General features: G+C 40.1%; 1 long non-coding RNA gene across 5 annotated transcripts; it reads left to right on the forward strand.

Moving 5' to 3' along the window:
* The first annotated feature begins 774 nt into the window (after positions 1–774).
* Positions 775–23,001, forward strand: LOC106505298 (uncharacterized). Of its 5 annotated transcripts, none has more exons than XR_014819546.1 (5): positions 775–882; positions 4,074–4,246; positions 12,760–13,924; positions 18,498–18,679; positions 19,367–23,001. It is a non-coding gene; the product is annotated as an uncharacterized LOC106505298 (long non-coding RNA). The 5 variants fall into 5 exon arrangements; XR_001299576.3 differs by lacking the exons at positions 18,498–18,679; positions 19,367–23,001 and adding exons at positions 8,620–8,726; positions 14,658–17,101 and having other exon boundaries at positions 12,760–13,237; XR_014819547.1 differs by lacking the exons at positions 18,498–18,679; positions 19,367–23,001 and adding exons at positions 8,620–8,726; positions 14,658–17,101 and having other exon boundaries at positions 12,760–12,971.
* The last annotated feature ends 411 nt before the right edge of the window (positions 23,002–23,412 follow it).

Below are 23,412 nucleotides of genomic sequence, written 5' to 3' on the forward strand. Positions count from 1 at the left end.
CATGTTAGGAAGAAACCTATAACACAAGCTGTCATTATTCAGCAAGAAGGCTGTTTTGTTTTTTGCCAAATGCACCAAACTCTACCCTTCTAGGTACCTCTCATCCCCTTCACATTAGCCATTGTGGGAAACAGTTATTTCTCTTATTTCAGCAACTAATCCCCACTCAAAAAATTGTTTGGAATGAACTTTCAGTATTTCCTATAGGGCTGGCGGCACATTTTTTTTCACATATCTTTAATGATAAAAAAAATCTTTACTCAGGATGGTCCTGAATTTAAAATCACCAAATCTGGAAGGAAAGTTAGCCATGGGACTAGGAAATATTGGAGAAAGGGAGACAGAGACATAGAGAGAAATTGATTGATTGATTAGTTGATTATTATACCTGCAACTAAAAGAAAAGAAAAAGACCTGATTCTAAAGTAGTAAGGTGGACGTGTGCATGTCTGCATGGGAAGGAGGTCGAGGTGGAAAGGGATCATGTGTCTAAAAAGCTGAGAAAGAAAATATCCTCAGTGTTTCAGTTTGTTGGTAGAACAGTGACTTTATGTCCCACTGAACAAAGAATGCAAATCTAACAGGCCATGCATGCTACATCCTCCACCCCTGTCAGGAACATTTCTCAGCTTCAGTCTTGATTGGAAACACATTTTTTTTTTTTTTTTTTTTTTTTTTTTGGAAACAAATGATGCTGTCAGCTGGAAGGCAGAAAGTCCCCTGGGGCACATCACGGGACAGTCTTTCCACCAGGATTCACAGAGCTTTGCCATCATCTCTGATCGCTGCTGCCACAGAAGACCAGCCAGCAGAGCTGCATGTGCAGACCTGGGAAACGCTTTCAACTGAATTTTTTTGAGGAAAATGTACATTTGCAAACTGGTGAGTATGCCCCGATGCTTTGAGCTCTCCCTAACCACACTCCTCTCCCCCAACCCGACCACCCCACCTCACCCTCACCTCCCACCCCCGCCACTAGTCTCCATGTCCAGTAGTCCTTCCCCCAGGCCTCTCTCTGCCTTTAGAAAGATCAGCAATTATTTTCAGCTTCAAGCAAGATGCTGCCCCACAGGGCCCTCCAGAGGCAGTAAGTCTGGGAGAAGGTGGATGATTTACAGATCGCCAGCGACCTGGCAGATACTGTGAAATACTTTGCTGTCAACACCAAAGGATTGATGAGCAGAGTTTTGCTAACCATAGAAAAATATGTAAGAGAAAAAAAAAAAAAAAAAAAAAAAAAAAGAGGACTCAACACCTCTCCTCCTCCTCTTGAGGAATCTGATTTCTTCTCTCTTTCTCACTGGTAGTTAATTGCATTTTTAGATGCCTAAGAAAGAGATAGAAACATTCTTGCTTTGTGATTTTTAGAATTTCCTAACTCATAATGGGTGTGATCTGGCCAACATTAACAATGGACTGAGTACCTGTGTTTGCAATATTTCCTGGATCCCCTTGGTGGCCCACCTGTCAGATTCTCCTGAGGATCATGTGAGGCTAAGTCTGGGCAGAGGCACTCAGTCTGTGTTACTGCTCTTGATTCTGAGCCGTACTGTTGCCTCCTCCCCCTGTGATTGGCACACACAGCGTCCCTCGCCAATACCACCAAGTTGCCACATTTCAAAACAACTTTCCTGTGTGCCAGAGTAGCCTGAGGTCCTGTGTTGATGGTTTTTGTTCCTATTTCTATCCCTCCAACAGATTACTGATATTTTAGAGTGGATTTGTTGGGTCTGTTTTGTCCTGTTGCCTAAACTCAATTCAGTTTAACATTCATTTATGGAATCTTCGGTAAGGACAGAGATTAAAGCTACGGAGGGTACCTACAAAGTTACAACACTGGGTAGGTATCCAAGCACAAAAAGGGAATGTAACACAAGATAGAGTAAGATAGGTGTCTTGGGATGTGTAAAACAGTGCTCCTTGACCACGATGCTGTTAAATGTTGGTGTCAGAAATGGGATACTGATGAGGAAAAGGGTGAACAACAGAAGGCAAGAAGCCTCTGTATCAAACACTTCCACAACAAGTAAATACAGACTTGAATTCTGAGAGGGGTCTGTGCTTTTCTGGCCACAGTGGAACTTAGATGTGCCTTGTAAGTCAACCTGTTTTCAGAGTATGTGTGGAGAAGCGGATACTTATTTTTACGACTTTACCTTTGAGATCATTTTAGGTTTACAACAAAATTGAAAGGAAGGTACAGAGATTTCCCCTATGTCTCCTCTCCCCCCCACACACATAACCTCCCCCAATATCAATGTCACTCACCAGAACAGGTCTTTTTTTTTTTTTTTTTTTTTTTAACCAAGAATTTAACTTAGGGTTCACTCTCGTTGTTACACCTTCTATGGACTTGGATAAATGATAAGGACATGTATCCATAACTATAACATCACACAGAAGGAGTTCCCTATTGACACAGTAGGTTAAGGATCTGGCCTTGTCACTGCTATGGCTCAGGTCGCTGCAGTGGTAAGGGTTCAACCCCTGGCCCCAGAACTTCCACATGCTGCAGGTGCCGTTAAAAATAAATAAATAAATAAAAGTAATAACATGGAGAGCATTTTCACTGCCTTAAAAATATTAATGTGTTCTGTCTATTCATTCCCTTCACCCTGGCAACTGCTTATCTTTTTATGGTCTGCATAGTTTATACTTTTTCCAGAATATCATAGAGTTGCAATCATACAGTGTGTAGCCATTTTATATTGGCTTCTTTCACTTAATAATATGCATTTAAGTTTCCTCCTTATCATTTCCTGGCTTAATAGCTCTACTTCTTGTAGAACTGAATAATATTCTATTGTCTGGATGTACCACAATTTATTTATCCTACACCAAGAAATCTTGGTGGCTTCCAAGTTTTGGAAATTATAAATAAAGCTACTATAAACATCTGTGTAGAAATTTTTTATATAGATCTAAGCTTTCAACTCATTTGGATAAATACCAAGGAGAATAACTGCTGGATTGTGTGTTCACTGGAGATGTAAGTTTATTTTTATAAGAATCTACCAATCTGTCTTCCAAACTATGAATATGGAATGTTTTCTACTTATTTATGTTTTTAATTTCTTATTCTTTTTTTTGTTTGTTTTTATTTTTCAGCAGCACCCACAGCATATGGAAATTGCTGGGCCAGGGATTGAATCTGACGTGCTGCTGTGACCTACACCACAGCCACAGCAACACCGGCTCCTTAACCCACTGAGCTGGGTCAGGAATTGAACCAACACTGCTGCAGAGACAATGCCAGATCATTAACCCACTAGCTAGAGTAGGAATTTCTTTAATTTTTTTTCTTTAAATTCTTTCTTTCATGTGTTATAGTTTTCAGTGTACAAGTTTTTCCAACTACTTGGTTAAGTTTGTTTCTAAGTGTTTTATTCTTCTTGATGCTACTGCAAATGGGATTGTTTTCTTAATATCCTTTTGGACAGTTCATTGTTTGTATATAGAAATGCAACTGGTTTTTGTATGTCGATTTCCTCTTATATGTTGAATCTGAAAAATAATACAAATGAATCTATATACAAATATAAATATATCCATATACAGACTCATGGGCATAGAAAGCAAACTTATGGTTACCAGAGAGGAAAGGGAGAAGGGAAAGGGTAAATTAGGAGTATGGAATTAACAGATACAAACTACTACTCATGAAGGAGAGAAATAACAAAGACTTCAGGCCAAAAAAAATCTTAGAACCAATAACGAATTCAGGCAGTAAAAGCAAATTGAAAAAGAAGACAAGAGTTCCTTAAGGTGGGAATATCACTGAACAGTTGAATATTTGTGTCTGAAGCTCGGGAGAGGGACAGGCTCAAGATTTAGATTTAGAAATTATTAACATATAGGTGGCAGTTGAATCAGTGGGAGTAGGTGAGGTCCCAGGTTGAACGTGCAGGGTGAGAAGGGACCAAGGTCTTAAGCAAAATAAGAACAGAGGATGTCAGTGATTTTTTTATTGACCTGTTTTGGCACTAAGCCTTGGCTGACAACTATTGATGCTAACTACCCAACATTCAAAGGATAAGTATTAATAATTTGTGCCACCTCTATGTTCATTGCAGCACTGTTCACAATAGCCAAGACATGGAAACAACTTAAAGGTCCATCAACAGATGAATGGATTAAAAAGAAGTGGTACATATATACACTGGAATACTACTCAGTGATGAAAAAGGATGGATTAATGCCATTTGCAATAACATGGATGCAACTAGAGATTCTCACACTAAGTGAAGTAAGTCAGAATGACATATACAAACTCCATATATATCTCTTACATTTGGAAATTAAAATATGCCACAACTGAACCTATCTACAAAATAGAAACAGAGTCACAGACATAGAAAACAGATTTGTGGTTGCCAAGGGGAAGGCAGGAGGGAGTGGGATGGACTGGGTGCTTGGGGTGAGCAGATGCAAACTATTGCATTTAGAATGGATAAGCAATGAGGTCTTGCTGTATAGCACAGGGAACTATATCTAATCTCTTGGAATAGAACATTATAGAAACAACTTTTAGAGGCTCTCATTTCTACAGGCCTTTTCCAAAGTCATTGATGGGGACCTAATAATGCATTCACAAGACATAGGTCTCTTTCAGGTTTGCAAAAGTAAAATACCTTAACTGAAACTATCAAGACTGCTTTGTCAGAGTTCCCATTGTGCCTCATTGGTGATGAACTTGACTAGTATCCATGAGGACACGGGTTTGATCCCTGGCACCACTCAGTGGCTTAAGGCTCCAGCGTTACCATGAGCTGTGGTGTAGGTCACAGAGACAGCCTGAAAATGGCATTGCTCTGACTGTGGCCTAGGCCAACAGCTGCAGCTCTGATTCAGCTCTGATTCAGCCCCTGGCCTGAGAATTTGCATGTGCCAGAGGTGCGATCCCAAAAAGCAAAAAAAGAAAAAAAAAAAAAAAAGACTGTTTTCTCTTTCTACTCCAACTTCTCTTTATCACACTTTCCTAGGAACATTTGGTGTAACTATAAGTTTTTGAGATCTAAGGGGAGGTTGAGTTGGGAATCCATTTAGTTTGAGTTTAGTGGGATGTATTAATGTGGTTGCTGGTTACTTCCATGTATACTTAAGTTATTGCTTGTTGTTATAGCACAAGAATGGCTTCCCAAATGTTCCTACCATTTACCATTCCAATTGTGACGAGGATTGTGAGAAAAAAGTGTGGCTGGCAAAAATTGATAATACCTGATAAAGAAATAAACAAATCCATCATGAGAGTCAAAGATTTCAATGCAACTCTCTCAGTAATTGACAGAGGCAGACAAAATCATACAGAAGTCTTGAACAGTACTATCAACATATCCAACCTGATTAACACTTAGAGGAGACTGCTTTCAACATCAGCAGAATACATACTTTTTACAAATGAACATGGGACATTCGCCAGATAGATTCATTTCCTAGAGCGGACTTAGCAAAATACCACAGACTTGGTAACCTAAGACAACAAAAATTTATTCTCTCACAGTCACTGGGTTAGGGTCCTCCCTAATGTAGTATGACCTCATTTTAACTTAGTTACATCTACAAAGACCCTTTTCCAAATAAGGTCACATTCACAGGTGCTGGGGGTTAGGTTTTAAATATATATTTTGAGGGGACACAAGTCAGCCCATGACACTAGATTAGACCACAGTCTGGACCGAAAAACAAGTCTTAATAAATGTAAAAGGATGGAAATAATATAATGTGTGTTCTCTGAGCATAATGGAAGTAAATTAAAAATCAAGAGCAAAAATATATTCAGAAGATCTCAAAATATTGGAAACTGAACAACACCCTTCTAAATAACTCATAGATCAAAGAACAAATCATGTGTGAAATTAGAAATTGAGCAGAATGAAAATGAAAACACAACATATGAAAATCAGTCGGATCCAGTTAACAAGTGGTTAGGGGCATCATACACTTGCATTCAGTACTTGCAGCATAATATTCTTTTATTCAGAAGTTAGAGGACTTAAAATGAATGGTTTCAGTTTTCAGCTCAAGAAACTGGAAAGAGGAGAGCAAATTAAGCCCAAGATAAGTATAAAAAGGAGTTAAAATAGACAAGAAAAGCAATTAGTGAAATAGAAAACAGGAAAACAACAGAGATTAATTAATTCAACCTGATTAACACTTAGAGGAGACTGCTTTCAACATCAGCAGAATACACACTTTTTACAAATGAACATAGGATATTCGCCAGATAGATTCTTTTCCTAAAGCGGACTTAGCAAAATACTTGGCAAAATACTTAGCAAAAGACTTGGTAACCTAAAACAACAAAAATTTATTCTCTCACAGTCACTGGATTAGGGTACTTTTAAAAAATAGGTCTTTGAGGAGTTCCCGTTGTGGCACAGTGGTTAACGAATCCGACTAGGAACCATGAGGTTGCGGGTTCGGTCCCTGCCCTCGCTCAGTGGGTTAACGATCCGGCGTTGCCGTGAGCTGTGGTGTAGGTTGCAGACGCGGCTCGGATCCCACGTTGCTGTGGCTCTGGCGTAGGCCGGTGGCTACAGCTCCGATTCAACCCCTAGCCTGGGAACCTCCATATGCCTCGGGAGCGGCCCAAGAAATAGCAACAACAACAACAAAAATAGGTCTTTGAGAAAAAAAGTCAATAAAATTAATAAACTCTAGCTAGACTGATCAGGTAGGAAAAACACACAGTTTTTCCGATAAAAGTTACCGATAAAAGGAGTGAGAAGGTATATTGCTAAAGATCCTTAAGTAATTAAAAGAAAAATTAGGACAAGATAGGGGTAGGGGATTAAGAGGTACAAACTACTATGGATAAAATAAATAAGCTACAGGGATGTTTTGTACAGCACAGAGAATTCAGTTTTGTAGTAACTATAAGTGGAGTATAAAATTTTTGAATCACCATGTTGTACACCTGAAACTATTGAGATTTACGGCAACTACACATCAATAAAGATAAATAAACAATAAATAAAATGTTTGAAAAGGGAAAATTAGGAAGAAATTTACACCAATAAATTCTACAGCTTAGATGAAATGAAAAAATTCCTTGAAATACACAAATAACCAAAGCTCACCCAAGAACAATGAGCTTGCCAAGATTACCCCTACCTACATCTTTTAAAGAAAATGAATTCATAGGTAAATTTCAAAACACACAGCTTTTTGTAATTTTAATTTTTTTTTTCCTCTAGTTGCTTTTAAAAATCTTCTTTTTATCTTTGGTGTTCTATACTTTCACTATATTGTTGTCTACTACATTTTTTGACAATGGGCCCCCTTGAGGAATCATGGCTTTCTTGAATTGTGGAAAATTCTCTAAGTCCACTGCCTGCAGTGGAATCTCCACCATTCACTCCTCACTCAAGTAGTGTTATGATGGTTTGAGTCTAGAGCTGAAGACCACATTTAGTATACAGCTCTTTCCTCGCTCAAAGTCTGGTCCTCATAGTCACCCCATTATTTTGACTTTTAAATTTAGATAGACTCATTTTATAAACCACCAACGCCCTGTCTCTAATGAGTGGAATATCTAGAAGGACACACATTTTTGAGCATCTCCTGAACCCCTGCCCCTGCTTTATAATTACCCTCTTACTCTCAACCCTCACTGCTCTATTTGTACAATTCTCCTCTTCTCTCTTAATTAAGCAAATTGAGACAAAGATGGGCAGTTTTCCCAAACTGAGTTCCCTTTCTTAGAATTTAGAATAAGAACACATGATACTGAGTCTCTTTACGAAGGAAAGAAAAGGAAACCAAAACAAATAAAACTAAGACCTTTGAAGGAAGGACACTCTAGTGAGGACAAGAATCTCCAACTAAGTAACATTCCAGAACTGACGTCTTTCCTAAGAGGATTAGATTCCACTTAATCAGTAGTGTGGAGGTATTCTGGCTAGAAAATCAACATCCCCATAGCAGTCTCATTTTCCAGTCATAGGCTCTGACAGTGGGAGAGAAGTAAAGTAAAATTTTTCTTCCAGAGTAGTAAGTTTGATGTTTTATGTGACATAGCATGTGTCAATTACTACTTAAAAATCTAAATTCAGTGCCATTTTATTCACAGTAGCCAAGACATGGAAACAACCTAAATATCTATCAACAGAGAAATGGATTAAGAAGATGTGGTACATGTATACAATGGCATAATACTAAGCAATAAAAAAGAATGTTATGTTGTGAGCCACATGGGAAGTCCATTTGCAGCACATGGATGCAACTAGAAATTATCATACTAAGTGAAGTAAGTCAGAAAAAGTCAGATCATTCCACTTCCTGGACAGGCAAGAGTTGGATATGAATGTGTTGGTAAGGCAACCTGAGGTCTCCCAAGAACCAAAGGAGAGGGAAGGGTCAAACTGTGAGTCCTAGAAAGAGAAGGAGCCCTGTTACTATTCAGAGATTGGGGAATCTTGGCTTCAGCTTCTTAGCTGTGTTGCTGAAATCCCAGGAAGGAATCCCCCACACATTGTGATCAATTCCTGATTATTTCACCAATGGCAATTAGTGCCAAGTTGGGCATACTGATTTTGCTTTCAAACCTGGAGTTAGAGACAATGAATCTATATCCATGCGAGCAAAACTCTTACTAGGTTTGTGTAATACCAACTTCAGATAAATGCTGCATGCCAGGACCACAGCAGAGCATAAGGAGAGGGCAAGGAAAAGACAAGACTTTGGAGACCTCAGAGAATTCTTGCAGATAATCTAGAAGCTTAAAGGTGAGTGCCTGCAGGCATTATTCCTGCACACACCTAATCCCATCACACCTCCCACTCAATTTCATCGGTTCTCACCAATGGTCATCCATAAGAGAACAGTAGCTTAATTGCTTTGTTTTCCTAGAGAGAACACTATTAAAGATGTAATCATCACACTTCAAGTGGATAATAAATATTATTAAATCATACTCAGTGCAGACATTAGTTCTATAAATTACCCTTTAGTCCCAAGTATGGTCCGTTAAGGGGGGAAAGGGAGAAAGGAAGGTGAGGAGGCAATAAAAGAGAAAGCAGTAAATAGAGAAGTGGGATAAAAAAGGAGAAAGAGGTAGACAATGAGGGAGGTAGAGGGGAGGACGGTGGGAGTCAGATACACTAATAAAAATAAGAGAAGCAAGAGCAAAGAGTACTGATAACAATGTTTAATAAAAACTGAATTCATTATAAAATGCTTCTCCCTCCCATTGCTTTTAACTCCTTTATTGAATTTGTAATGACTTGCTTATTTAAATATTAACAATAGGGAAGATACTAACATTTGAATTTTTTAATGTTTCAACTTTCAAGTTTTAATGAAGTGTAAAAATGTGTTTATCTAGAAATTTTCAAATTCTCACAAAAGTCTTATGAACAAAATGTACTTACTCTGCTCCTTGTATCATGCTGAAGGGCATCTTGACACCATAGTTTGTAAAACTGAAACATAGAAAGAGATGGGGGAAAGTGTTTTTTGGGTTTTTTTTTCCTTCCACTTGCTAAGTGTCCCTATCTTTTTCACCAGAAAATGGACTCTGAGCTTGTACTTAAGGGTGTGTCAGTTGTTGTCTTTCTGAAAGAAAGGAAGGGAAAAAGATTACGCTTCCGAGACCTGCCTGTTAGTTAAGGTATAATGAAGCTCTTTCTTTTTCTTTTTCCTTTTTGGCAGAAGGGTTCAATGGTCAGCCAATTTGTTTCTGTCAAGTGAGTCTGTCAAAATATTTAACCAAGTGAATGGACAGGGGAAAAAGTTGCTAGATATTTGGCCCTGATTCCTTATTTATATTGTATATTCCTTATGAGTAGTGCCTATTCCACAGCAATGATTAGAGCAATATTACTTTAAAGAAAGTTTGAGATCATCAAATAAAATCCATATCAAAGGTTCCTGTTTACATTAAGATTATACTTAATGGCCTCTCCAAATGGTTCAACTATCTAAATTTTCATTTGGTAGGTCAGATTTTCCTACTCTTACGTGTGTGTTAACATATCATGAAATTCTTATTTCATTACTGTGTAAAAACTCTGCTATAATTACACATGTGGTGCCTAGGTTTTAGGAACACTCAGCTCAGTAGAATTGCACACCCAAAAGGTTTTTTGGGTCAAGTTTGGAAAAGACACTAGTCAAGTTTAGACCTCCCCAGGTCAACTTTGAAAAAGACACTAATTAGTAGCCTCTCCTAGACTAAAATCTCTCACTGAAATAAATTATGAGCTCCCTTCAAAGTGAAATTTAAAAAAAATAGTCTATATTATTTTATATTAGGTTTCTTTTTTTCCTTTTTTTTTTTTTTTTTAGGGTGGCACCTTCAGCATATGGAAGTTCCCAGGCTAGGGGATCAAATCGGAGCTATAGCTGCCGGCCTACACCACAGCCACAACAACGCTAGATCCAAGCAGTGTCTGTGGCCTACACCACAGCTCACAGCAGTGCCAGATCCTTAACCCACTGAGGCCAGAAATCAAAACCAAGTCCTCATGGATACTAGTCAGGCTCGTTACTACTGAGCCACAATGAGATCTTCCTATTTTATTTTATTCTAGTAAAACCATGAAACCAGGAATAAATTTTAAACTTCAATACTTATATACCTATGAATTCAAAAGAGATTTACAGCTATATACTATACATATTAAAACCAAAGCAGGAAAACTCAAGTTTTCAACATTAATCTAATTTTGTGGATGGTGTTATTTTGCTGAAACTAGATCTCTGATGTAGTAAACCATACACTCAGATCCAGATTAAATATACTCTCTCTAGTATAGTGGGTACAGGGAGCTGGAAGGTGGGAGGAAGTGGGAAGATGCAGGCCAAGGGACACAAGCCTTCAGTTATCAGATGAATAAGCTCTGAGGACCTAATGGACAGCATGGTGACTCTAGTTAACAGTATTGTTTCATGTACTTGGCATTTGCCAAGAGATTAGAATGTCTACGACTCACAAATAAAAACTGGAACTATGTGAGGTGATGCATGTTTTAATTAACCTGAGTGTGGTTGATCATTTCACTGGATATACCTAGGTCAAATCATCACTTTGTATACTTTAAATATATATGATTTTATTTGTCAATTATACTTCAATAAAATTGAAAAGAATTTAAAAAGAAAAAAAAGGGAGGTCCTTTTGTGGCTCAGCAGTAACAAACCCAACTACCGTCCAAAAGAAGGCAGCTTCGATCCCTTGCCTCATTCAGTGGTTAAATGATCCAGTGTTTCTGTGAGCTGTGGTGTAGGCCAGCAGCTGCATCTCCATTCAACCCCTAGCCTGGGAACTTCCATATGCCTCAGGTACAGCCCTAAAAAGGCAAAAAAAGAAAAAGAAAAAAAATGCTTTCTCCTTCTGTGAAAAAGACTCTTCATAGAACATGGACTAAACCTTACTCCTTAGCACATCATTCTATGTAGTTGGCTTCTTTCCGTCCTCTTTTCCCTCTATATCCCCTACTCATCCTTCACCAACTTCCAACTGGATAACCTGCCATGACTTGCCATTCTCCCAGAAAAACCCAGTCCTTGCCAGTACCCATGACTCTGCCCATGCTGTCTTCCCAGCCTCCATTCCCCTCTGCTACTAACCTTCTCATTTTGCTCTAAGATCTGACTGCAACGCATCTACTTTACAAAGTCACCGTCCAGCCACCCCCCCCCCCCCACCCCAGACTTAATAACAGCAGCTTCCCCTGAGTTGCCAGGACACGTTATTCGCGTCTGTTTTCATGCTGCCTGGTATTATGTTAGCTGTTTATAGATCTGTCTTGATTAACCTTATTTTTTAAAAGACAGCTTTATTGAGATTAATGCTCATATCATACAATTCACCCATTTAAAGTGTGCAACAGAATGATGGTTAGTATTCTTACACAGTTGTACCAGTATCACTACAAATAATTTTAGGGCATTTTCGTCATCCATAAAAGAAATCCTGTACCATTAGCAGTCACTCCCCACCTCCTCACCCCCAGCCCTAGGCAAACATAGATTTTTCTACATCCATTGGATAAATGGAATCATCCAACATGTGATTTTTGTGCAATCATGATTTTTTAAGGCGAAGACCATGTCCTATTGATGGAAGGAAGAATTAACGAGCAGAATATGTGATGTAATAGAAAGAGGAGAGTTTGGAGTTAGATAATAGTTAAAATCTCAGTTCAGCTATTTATTATTTGTGTAACTTCAGGCAAGTCACCCCATCTCTCTGAGTCTCAGTTTATACACCTGTAAAAAGGAGACAACAATGCCTCTCTTGAAAGATGGTCATGAGGATTAGCAAGGGGATATGAGACATTCTTAGAAAAGAGCCTTTTGTATTTATCTCTGTTAATCCAGAGCCCCTGACCTCATAGATAGTAATGCATGTTGACTAATAAATTAATGGATTAGGAGTTCCCGTTATGGCTCAGTGATAACAAACCCAACTAGTATTCATGAGGACACGGGTTCAATCCCTGGCCTCACTCAGTTCTGGCATTGCCATGAGCTGTGGTGTAGGTCACACCACAGCTCGGCTCTGGCGTTGCTGTGGCTGTGGCTGGTAGCTACAGCTCCAATTCGACTCCTGGCCTGGGAACCCCCATATGCCAAGGGTGCAGCCCTAAAAAGCAAAAAAAAAAAAAAAAAAAAATTAATTAATGGATGAGCGATGCAGATTCAAATGTTTTTCATTCAGAGCCAGTGGACTTTCAACAACTTAGGGAAAGGAGATAGAGCTCCCAGGGCCAAATCTGTGCCAAAAGATCTAAACTAGGTCCTTTTGTTTTTCAGCTACTGTTCTCCCTCAGAGACTGGCAACGGAGGCAGACAACAGAGTCAACAAATCAGGGGACACCTGAAATCAGAGGGGCAGCAGGTGCATTCTGGCTCTGACACAGGCCTTCATCATCGCAGCACTTTGACAAGCTAGCTCCTCCATCTTAACTTCAAGTTTTCATTTCTACACACGGCTTCATCAAATAACAATTTCTGCTTTCCCCATGGTAGGACGAAAGAAGCCTGAATCACTTCTGAAAATGTTTGAATTCTCTTTAAGATAGAAGAGCAAGACCATCTGAATAAGGAATAGAGAAAGAAGCATAGAGGAGTTCCCGTCGTGGCTCAGCAATAACGAACCCGACTAGTATCTATGAGGATGTGGGTTCGATCCCTAACTTCACTCAGTGGGTTAAGGATCTGGCATTGCTATGAAATGTGGTGTAGGTCACAGATTCGGCTTGGATCCTGAGTTGCTATGGCTGTGGTGAAGGTAGGCAGCTGCAGCTCCAATTCGACCCCGGCCTGGGAATTTCCATATGTCACAGGCACAGCTCTAAAAAGCAAAAAAAAAAAAAAAAAAAAAAAGAATAGATGTTGATCCAAAGGAAAGAAAAGTCCAACCACAGGAAAGAAAAGCACCAGCATACCACCTCAATTCCCCAAAACAAAGGGAAGAAAGTTTTTTTTTTTTAAGTTATAATAATGTTCAGCTGAGTCATAATAAAGGATGTAATGATTGAAAGAAATCAAATAGACTGTCTTTAAAAGGGTAAACAAATAAGTCAGTCTCTATAGAAGAGAAAAATGGAGGGATTTTTAAAGAAGAAAGTATCTAATTACCAAAAGATGTTAGTGCAAGTTACATAAGTTTTCTGTAGGACTTAATGTTTTCACAACCATAACCCTGAAAACCATGGAGAGAATTAAGAATATAATCATTTAATTGGGCAATTGACTGTTGAAGCAGATCGGTTTTTACCGAAAGAAAGAAGGAAAAGTAATCTTGGAAACTTTTGCCATTTCAACATTTTTTATAATGAGCCAAACAAATTACCATTTAGCTAGAAGCAACTGTGTGAGACTCAGATGGAGAAACATCAAGTTTGTATCATGAAAATGCTTGATCAATTCCAGCCCTTACAAGCAGGCTGAAGAAAATTTCAAACATAGTCATGAGGTAATGTCAATTATTGGCAGAGAAATAGGCTGTGTTCCCATCTCAAATTACTCTAACTCTTTAATTTACCCTTTTCCAAATAATTTATCCCATGATGAGAGAATGTTTACCTTCTGATCTGAAGGAAGAGGACCCATAAGTTTTTCCATCCACTTATCTTTTTAAAAATAAGACAAGGAGTCCCTGCTGTGGCACAGTGGGTTAAGGATCCCGTGTTGTCTCTGTGGCAGCACAGGTTTGATATCTGGTCTGGTACAGTGGATTAAGGACCTGGAGTTGCCACAGCTTCGGTGTAGGTTGCAACTGCAGCTCAGATTCAGTCCCTGGCCTGGGAACTTATATATGCTGCAGGGATGGCCAAAAATAAATTAATTGATTAATAATAAAAATAAGACAAAAAAGAAAAATAATAAAAATGTATCAATTTCTGATAGATCCTAACTGCTAGATAATAGATAGATATATAGATCCTCATAGCTCTAGTTCCTTATGCCAGGGGCCTGCTCACATAGGTTCATAGACAAAACATTCTAAAACCTCACCTTTCTTTTGTGTAAACAAATATCCTCAACAGAGAGAGATGTGCCTGAGACCCCTGTGCTATACCAAACACATGCAAGTGGGAACAGCTCCTAAAACTCTCTAAGGATATTTGCCCACTGTAAATAACATATTCTGAGTATCTAGACTTGTAGCTAAGTAAATTTTTTTTTCCCTTGTCATTATTTTCCAGATTCCACCAGAGGTCTATTGCACGTGTTCTCTAGCAGATTCAATAGCGAAGGCTCCCTGAGCAGGCCCAGCTCCACTCCAAAGCTCCACCCTCAAGACAGGGAAGTAACGTCTGCAGCTCTGACTGGGCCTCTGTTGGTGTAAGAATCTCTCAACACTGAGACAGAATTTCAATACTGAACTTCCATGGAAGGGATCCCTCTAGTGCTGATAAGCTTGGGAATTGGGAGAGGAGGGGACACTGAGTGACCAAACATTGGCATTCAGTATAACACTAACTGGAACTGAAGCAAACCAAAATCCAGACCTCAGAGAGCCAATATGAAATTCACTATGAGAAATGAATAATATGTAAACACCCTCCAGTGTAAAATGGTGACACCAAAAAATCGTCCTAATTCACTAACTTTCTAATCTTGTCTAGTTTTCAATAATTATCCTAGTTCTTTCCTAAGCATTAAAAGTGCTCATTAAATTTCTCTCTGACAGCCTACAGAAAGTTAAGCTGTAGTGGTTGGGTTTGTTCTTGGGTCCTTAACATTCCCCAAAAGTTTTGTTCCAAAATTTAAAACTCTACTAATCCAGGCTAGTAATCACTGTCCTAACTTGGGCTTTTCCAATGACTTACTATTTACCCAAGTGAAGTGCATATTTTTAATCTCTCTCTCTGGTTTAGTTTCTCCTCCTTCACAGGGGAACAATAGTATGGTACCTATAATTTGCCTTAACAGAGTAATGGTAACTGTTCTGCAAACATTAGCTCATGGGATATCTTTCTGAACAAATATGAAGGGCCACTTCATGTTGGAAGGGTTACGGCACACTATTAAAATATCGATGTGGAGCATTACAGTAACGGCTTCACAGTGGCTCACCGAGCTGAACATTGTAATTATACATACACCCAGCCCTCGGGATGCCTTATTATTGTCCACAACCCTTCTTACTTCTCAGGAACAGAGGACCTAATGGTCCATTCAGTCTTCCCCTTATCATCGAAAGAGTTTATATTAACAAAAATTCAGTCCACTGAAAGGCAATGGCCTGTGACTCAGATATTTTAAAATCTGACCAAAGTATCCTCCAGAGGGCATCTCAGATTTCTATTAGCCCAGGATAGGGACACAAATCTAACTTACCACTTAGTATTATAAAGGTTAGCTCACTGGGCAATCTAAGTAAAAAGAGTAGAATTATAAAGCAGGACCAAGTATATGAAATCCATTTTACATCCATTATCCTGGGGCCCAGCTCAGATGCTGGCTTTTGGCTACTTAAGGATACAAGGGGTCCCGCATCGAGTAGACTGGACCACCTCTGCCCTCACTTTCTGAGAAAGGTTGTACAGAATGACAGGAAGATTTGGTTTTAACTCCCTACTCCTATGCTGGACTTCAGTTTTGTCTATTGTATAATATTGAACAAACCATTTACTCCTCTGAGTCTTGGTTTCTAATGGATAAAGTGGGAGCAAGAACACTAAGCTTGGAGATTTTAAAGGCTTTTGTTGCTTTCATTTCACAACACTTTGATTTGTTCACAATTCTGTCCCTGAGCTTCTTGAGGGCAGGGCCTGTGCCTTATCCATCTCTACATCTTGAACCCCTAATAAATACCCAATCAATGAAAGACACTCGATAAGTGAACTGGGAACTCTCAGAAGCATTTGTCATCATGATAATGACTTCCCGTTCAGAAGAAAATGCCTCCTTCCTTTTTATTTATTTTTTTTAGGGCCGAAGGTGTGGCATATGGAAGTTCCCAGGCTAGGAGTCGAATCAGAGCTATAGCTGTCAGCCTGCACCACAGCCACAGCAACATGGGATCCGAGCTGCATCTGTGACCTACGCCACAGCCCATGGCAACACCACATCCTTAACCCATGGAGCAAGGCCAGGGGTAGAACCCACATCCTCACATGGATACTAGTCGGGTTCATAACCTGCTGAGCCACAACAAGAACTTCCCCTTTTTTTTAATTTTTAATTTTTTGAGGAACCTCCGCACTGTTTTCCACAAAGGCCATCCCAATTTACAATCCCACCAACAGTGCACAAGGGTTCCCTTTTCCCCTCAATCTTGCCAACACCTGTCATTTCTTATCTTTTTGATAACAGCCATTCTGACAGGTATGCAGCGATATCACCGTGACAGGTATCTCACTGAGGTTTTGATTTATATTTCCCTGAGGATTAGTGACGTTGATTAGTGATGTCATTTTCTACTCCCTTTTCCTGCTTCTTATTTTTTCATAGCACTTACTCCTTAGCAGTGACTTTATACTATATATCTATTCCTTTATTTGTTGATTGTGTCTCTCCCTGACCAGAAGGTAAACTTTGTGAGGGCAGAAATTTGATCTTGATCCCTGCTGTATCTCCTCCAACTGAGGAGAGGGTCTGGTATGGTATATAATAGGTACTCAGTAAATATTTGAGTGACTAATTAATGTCCAAATTCACCCTTTCCATTTATTCGACATCCATTTATTTATGGAGTAGTGCCAGGCAAGCATCAGCTTTAGGTCTCAGGGTGGGATTACCCAGCCTGCCTGTGGTACCTACCACTCAGCACTTGGGATGAAGGAGGTTGGGCTGGGGGCACCATGGCAGCATGACGGGGGTAGGGACTAGGGAGTAGCAACAATTCTTTTTTTTTTTGTCTTTTTTTGGGGGGGGCACACCTGTAGCATATGGAAGTTCCCAGGCTAGGGGTCGAATTGGAACCATAGACACTGGCCTACACCATAGCACCCCAGATCTGAGCTGCATCTGTGATCTACACCACAGCTCATGGCAATGCCAGACCCTTAACCCACTGAGCGAGGCCAGGGATCAAACCCATATCCTCTTGGATACTAGTCAGGTTCTTAACACACTGAGCCACAACGGGAACTTCAAGGCAGCAATTCTATATTGTATCCAAACCAGAGAATGGGAAACCCTTGTAGTCCACTGCAGTTGTTGGTGTTATGGTGGGAAAACAGCAAGGTGGGAGGGCCTTAGCACAGGGGCACGGCTTTATACTTTCAGGTAAAGAAGAGAGGACACAAGGATCCAAATAGCAAACAAGGTTTTCCTGGGGAGCAGGAGAAAGTCTGCAAAGATCACAGGAGACCTACTGCCTTAATGCCCGATTCCCTGATTTCAGTGCAGCATCATGGCTGCCTACGGATGGCTTGACATTCAATCCCCTATCAGACGCGGGGATGGGCTGGGCCAGGTATTGTGGGGATTGTGCAAAGATAAATAAAACAAAATCTCCAGCTTCAAAGTGGCTGGAGACTTACAGGAGATAAGACACAGCTAATAGAAGTAAGAGCATTACATAACATGTAACATGCTCAGTGGAGCCATGGAGTCAGAGCAAATTACTTCCGTAAAGGAGGCTATTTCTGGATTGTGTTTAAATATAGAACTCGTCTCTGGGGTACAAGGAGAACAATTTGCCTGTGCAGATCTCTTCATCTGCAAAGTGTAGGCTTTAAATAGAAGTCACTTCTCTGTGCCCCTCCCTTTCTACATTACCATCCTTCTTAATTCACATACATGCAACCCTATGTACTTACACATATACACGTAGATAATACAACTTCATTAATTGGACTTTGCTGCCTTGCGGTTTATGATCGACCATTACAGTGAGGCTAGTTGAATTTTAATTTTGTCCTATCAGTGATATTAGTAGCTTGTCCAAAAAAACTACACACAAATTATTAAAGGAATGGTCACCAACTTTAAAGAATGAACTGTTTTCAAAATGTCCAGAACTCCTATTTGTAAACAAAATAGCTGAAGGGGAGTCAGCCACATGGACCAATGTCAAGATACTCTTCTTACAGATCCTTGAGCTAGGACACCCCCACCCCCACCATCCCAGAGAGAAGGGGGTTGACACACAAGGGTCCTGACCCTCACCTTGCATCAGCCTCAGGAGTCAGAGGAGAAGCCGGAGGAATCATCTCAGAAGAAGCATGACCTTGCCGTGATCCCCAGAACCTCTACTGTATTTCTTGCTCTGGAGGTAAAAAGTGCTTGTGAAAACTGTGTAACAGAAAAAAATGTAGTCTTTTTTTTTTTTTTTTTTAATGGCCACACCCATGGCCTATGGAAGTTCCCGGGCCAGGGATTGAATATGAGTCATAGCTTCGGCAACTCGAGGTCCTTTAACCCACTGTGCTGGGCAGGGGATTGAACCCACTACAGCGACCCAAGCCACTGCAGTCAGATTCTTAACCCACTGCACCACGGCAAGAACTCAGATGTATTCTTTTCTTTTCTTTTTTTTTTTTTTTAAGAGGTTATTATGTAAAATTCGTTCACCTGTGAAAAATTATCAGATGCCTTCTGTGGGGTGCACTATTATATACTCTCCTTACATTTATGGATTTTTCAGTACCATGCATTTATTTATCCACAGCTCTTGAAAAATATGCTAGAAGAATACTTCACTATTCTACAGCCAACTCTAATGAGAATTCCAATAACATTGCCACAAAAGATTGCATGTGTACCTCACAGGAAACATGGGACTCTTACCAAAAATAGAAACTAAAGTGACTAGGGAATCCTAAATCTTAGCACAAGCTTTTAGGACTAAGGTCAGAGAAGCTAATATTCAGAATGAGAGGCAAATTGAAAAAAACCAGGAAGGGAGTAAAAACGCAGACCCTGGATACCACACAACAAGTTTTTTTTCATTATACCTTAGAAAAATGATCACAAAGTGAATCCTGAAGAGGAAATGGATACAGAAAAACAGGAATCGAAGTCATATAACCTATCAGCATCTCTGTGTGGCTGAGTCAAAAGGCTCATCGAGATAGACATGGTCTTCAGTCTTCCTTGGATGCGTTGAGGTCATTTCCTTTTTTTTTTTATTGCATTTTCTTTTCTTTTTTTTTTTTTTTTTTTCCCCACTGTACAGCATGGGGACCCAGTTACCCTTACATGTATACATAATTTTTTCTTCCATTGTCATGCTGTGTTGTAAGTATCTAGACATAGTTCTCAGTGCTACACAGCAGGATCTCATTGTTGGTCCATTCCACAAGCACTAGTTTGCATCCGTTAACCCCAAGCTCCCAATCCCTTCCCCCTACCCCACCAGCAACCACAAGTCTATTTCCAGTTTGATTCCTTTCCTAAGGCCGCTCTCCTCACCCACTGCCAGACTATCAGATACTGTTTACCCTTCAGGGCCTTGCTGTTGCTCCATCTTCTCCTCAGTGCAGCCTCCTCTACCTAAAATGACAGCCCCTTTCTGGATGCACCTCAAACCCTTACAACACCACAGTTGACTAACCAGTTCTTCCCTGGGTGTTGAGTTCTTCTTCCTGGATTAGACTACAGGTTCCTAGCTAGCTCAACCTTTTACTCATTTATGAACTTACTTCTGAGAAAAGCCTTACAAGAGATTAAAAATTCAATAATATTATAGGAAGTGAAACTGTCTTGGAAAGTTTGGGATGTGTGGTCCACCCTCCCCATGGCACTTAACCCCTAAAATACTTTGACTGCCTCTTGATTGATGAATGGTAGTAGATTTTTCTTGTTGGAAACCTTTCATTCTAAGCTGTATGTTAATGACATCATAAGTTGATTAGTGCAAATAATCAGATAATATGTCCCTAAATAGAATGAAGACTTTCATCACCACCACCTCCTAAAAACTGCTCAGCCTCCATCCTAACTGATGACATCCCCACTCATCGGTGACCTAAATCAGGAAACTGGTGGCCCACCAGCACTCTCCTTACTCTCATAGTTGATTCCTCATCAGAATCTGCTGAATCTCTCAGCTTCATCCTGGCCTCTCCTTCAGACAGCTTCTTCCTTGGTTTAGGCCTTAGCTTCCCCACCCAGGCTCTATGGTCCTTTTCTATATAGATGCCTTGTATCTGGTCTCACCTCTGTCCAAGGTGAGACCACATGCAGCAATGGACGATGTTTCTAAAATGCAAATCTGGAGTTCCCTGTGACTCAGTAGGTTAAGGATCTAGCCTAGTCATTTCTGTGGCTCAGGTGGCTTCTGTGGCACGGGTTTGATCTCTAGCCTGGAAACTTCCACATACCATGGGTGGGGCCAAAAAGAATAAAAATAAAATAAAATGAAAATCTATTCATGCCATCCCCCTTTCTAAATATTGTTAATGATGCCTAATGTCTAAACGATAAATTCCTAACTTCTTTGCATGTCATTCAGAGGCCCTCGTAATCTAGTCCCTGCCTCTCTTTTTCAGACCAGCTCTGGTCACTTGCCTATATACATTGTACCTTCTACCCAGGCTAAAATTGCAATACTGTACTGTTTCATCTCACTATGTAAAACCATCTTTAACTCTGAATCCATTTACACTGTTTGAGTTAACTTCCGTCCTAACCCAAGGACCAATTTCTTTCTCGACCATTTCTACGCTGATACTTTGGTCACCATTATGCCTGGCAAATGCCTTCCATATATTAGTTCATAGAGCCATTCTACCAATGAGATATTCTCTACTCTCAGGTAGGGAAAGACAAAGGAGATTCTGGTAAGAGGAGAGTACATAGCTTGGGGCTTCTTATATTACTATCATCATAATGACTGCCCAAATGTTTGCTGAACACTGGTGAGTCAGTAATGAAAGAGCCTGAGGGAGAAATTCTAAGGAAAGAGAATAACAACAGGAGCAAAGGCTCAGAAGCAGCAGTGAACTTGCATGAGGCTGAGACCAGCCCAGGGTGTTTTCTTCCTGACATTGCTCAACTGGAGGCTTTTATGAAGGGGGCTAAAGGCGAGGGAAGGGGCCAGTTTGAATAAGCGGTGATTCAATCAGTAAAACATGAAATGAAACAGAAAAATAACTCAAAGATTTCTGCCTGGGAGGCTGTAAGATTGGTAGCACCTTTAAAGAAAATGATAGACCTGGATTACACATTCAGACCAGTTCTTGCCATTTGAATATGAAAGATATCTTAAGAGGAAAAGCTGAATGGGTAGCTACAAATCACTTAGACAAGCCCTTGCCAGTCTGAGCGTTTATGCCACCTGGTGGCAGTTTACCCAAGTTTAGGTTCAATTCTTTAAAGTGGTATGAACTCTTCAAATGTGTACGTACTTGCAAATCCTAGCAGAGTGCCAGACACATGAAGCAGTTACTCAGGCATTTTTGTTGTTGTTGAACGAATGCAAGAGTTGAATGAATACATGAATTATTAAATGAGGCAAAGTTCTGTGGTGGAGAGCTCTGATCTGAAGGTCAAGAGAATAAATATAAGCATCCAATTCCACACTGTTCACTGTGGGTGACCTAAGAAAGTCACTGGTTCCCAGGTGTTAAAGTGGGTTAAGAATCTAGCATTGTCATTGTTGTGGCTCTGGTTATTGCTGTGATTTGGGTTGGATCCCTGGCCTGGGGGACTTTCACATGCTGCAAGCATGGCCAAAAAAAAAGTCCTCAGATCTCTGGGTCTCAGTGTTGGCATATTTGGAATCTCTAAGTAGGGGGTCTCTAAGGTCATGTCTGACCTCAATATTATTGATTATCGACTGTATTAGGCCCTCAATTTACTCATTTGAAAACAAAAATTAGGTAGTCAGACTTGATATATATAAATCCCTTAAATTATATGAGTTTATATTATGTATATGTATATTACACACACACACACACACACACACACACATACATATATATGGTTTTTCTGGAAGATTATTAACTGAGATCAAAAATCCTTGGAGAGTCACAGCATAAGAAGGTTTGTCAGAGGTGATGGATGTATAAACTCCTGGCAGTTGAATTTGAACTCACAGCTGGAGGACTCTTTCCGGTTCTGACCTAGCTTGCCTTCACATCATGTTGTCGTCTCTCCTCAGCTAGAAATTTCTAAAAATGCCTTTCTGGATGCCATTCCCCCTGGTTTGGCTCAGTCCCAGATGCCCTCCTGAAGCACACTTGACCCTTCCGACAAGTCCAGGCCGTACTCATAGGTGGACATCAAAGAGTGACAAATACTGCGATGTAGATTTTAGGTTATTAGGCTTAACAAGTGGGATTACGATAGTGTAAGTTTGTCTAATTTTCTCAGCTAAAATGTTAAGACCAGAGAGTTCCCGCTATGGCTTAGCTGTTAACGAACCTGACTGGTACCCATGAGGATGAGGGTTTGATCCCTGGCCTTGCTCAGTGGATTAAGGATCCGGCGTTGCCGTGAGTTGTGGTGTAGATCACAGACACAGCTCAGATCTGGCGTTGCTGTGACTGTGGCGTAGGCTGGAGGCTGCAGTTCTGATTGGACCCCTAGCCTGGGAACCTCCATATCCCATGGGTGCAGCCTGAAAGAAAGAAAGAAAGAAAGAAGGAAGGAAGGAAGGAAAGAGAGAGAGAGAGAGAGAGAGAGAGAGAGAGAGAGAGAGAGAGAAAAAGAAAGAAAGAAAGAAAGAAAGAAAGAAAGAAAGAAAGAAAGAAAGAAAGAAAGAAAGAAAGGGAAAGAAAGAAAGAAAAGAAGGAAGGAAGAAAGAAAGAAAGGAAGGAAGGAAGGAAGGGGAAAACGTAAGACCCACTGAAAAAAGACTTTTTAAAAAAATTGTATTCCTAACCCAAGGTCTTATGTGCAATAGGTACCGAGTACTTTTTAAGATTGATCTTTATGCTGAAGAGCTAAAAAGCGTGAGCCAATTCTAGGACTGGGGCAGGGACTATGCAAGATGATTCTGGAGGACTTGTGCAAGAAAGTAAAGGAGTACTAAAAAACCTCCCAAGGATGAGGTCATAT

Source organism: Sus scrofa, chromosome 11 (genome assembly GCF_054392235.1).
Source record: "Sus scrofa isolate SSC_HxYL_T2T_F1_AM1 chromosome 11, Sscrofa_HxYL_maternal_Yorkshire_Landrace_v2.0, whole genome shotgun sequence".
Classification (NCBI taxonomy): Eukaryota; Metazoa; Chordata; class Mammalia; order Artiodactyla; family Suidae; genus Sus; species Sus scrofa.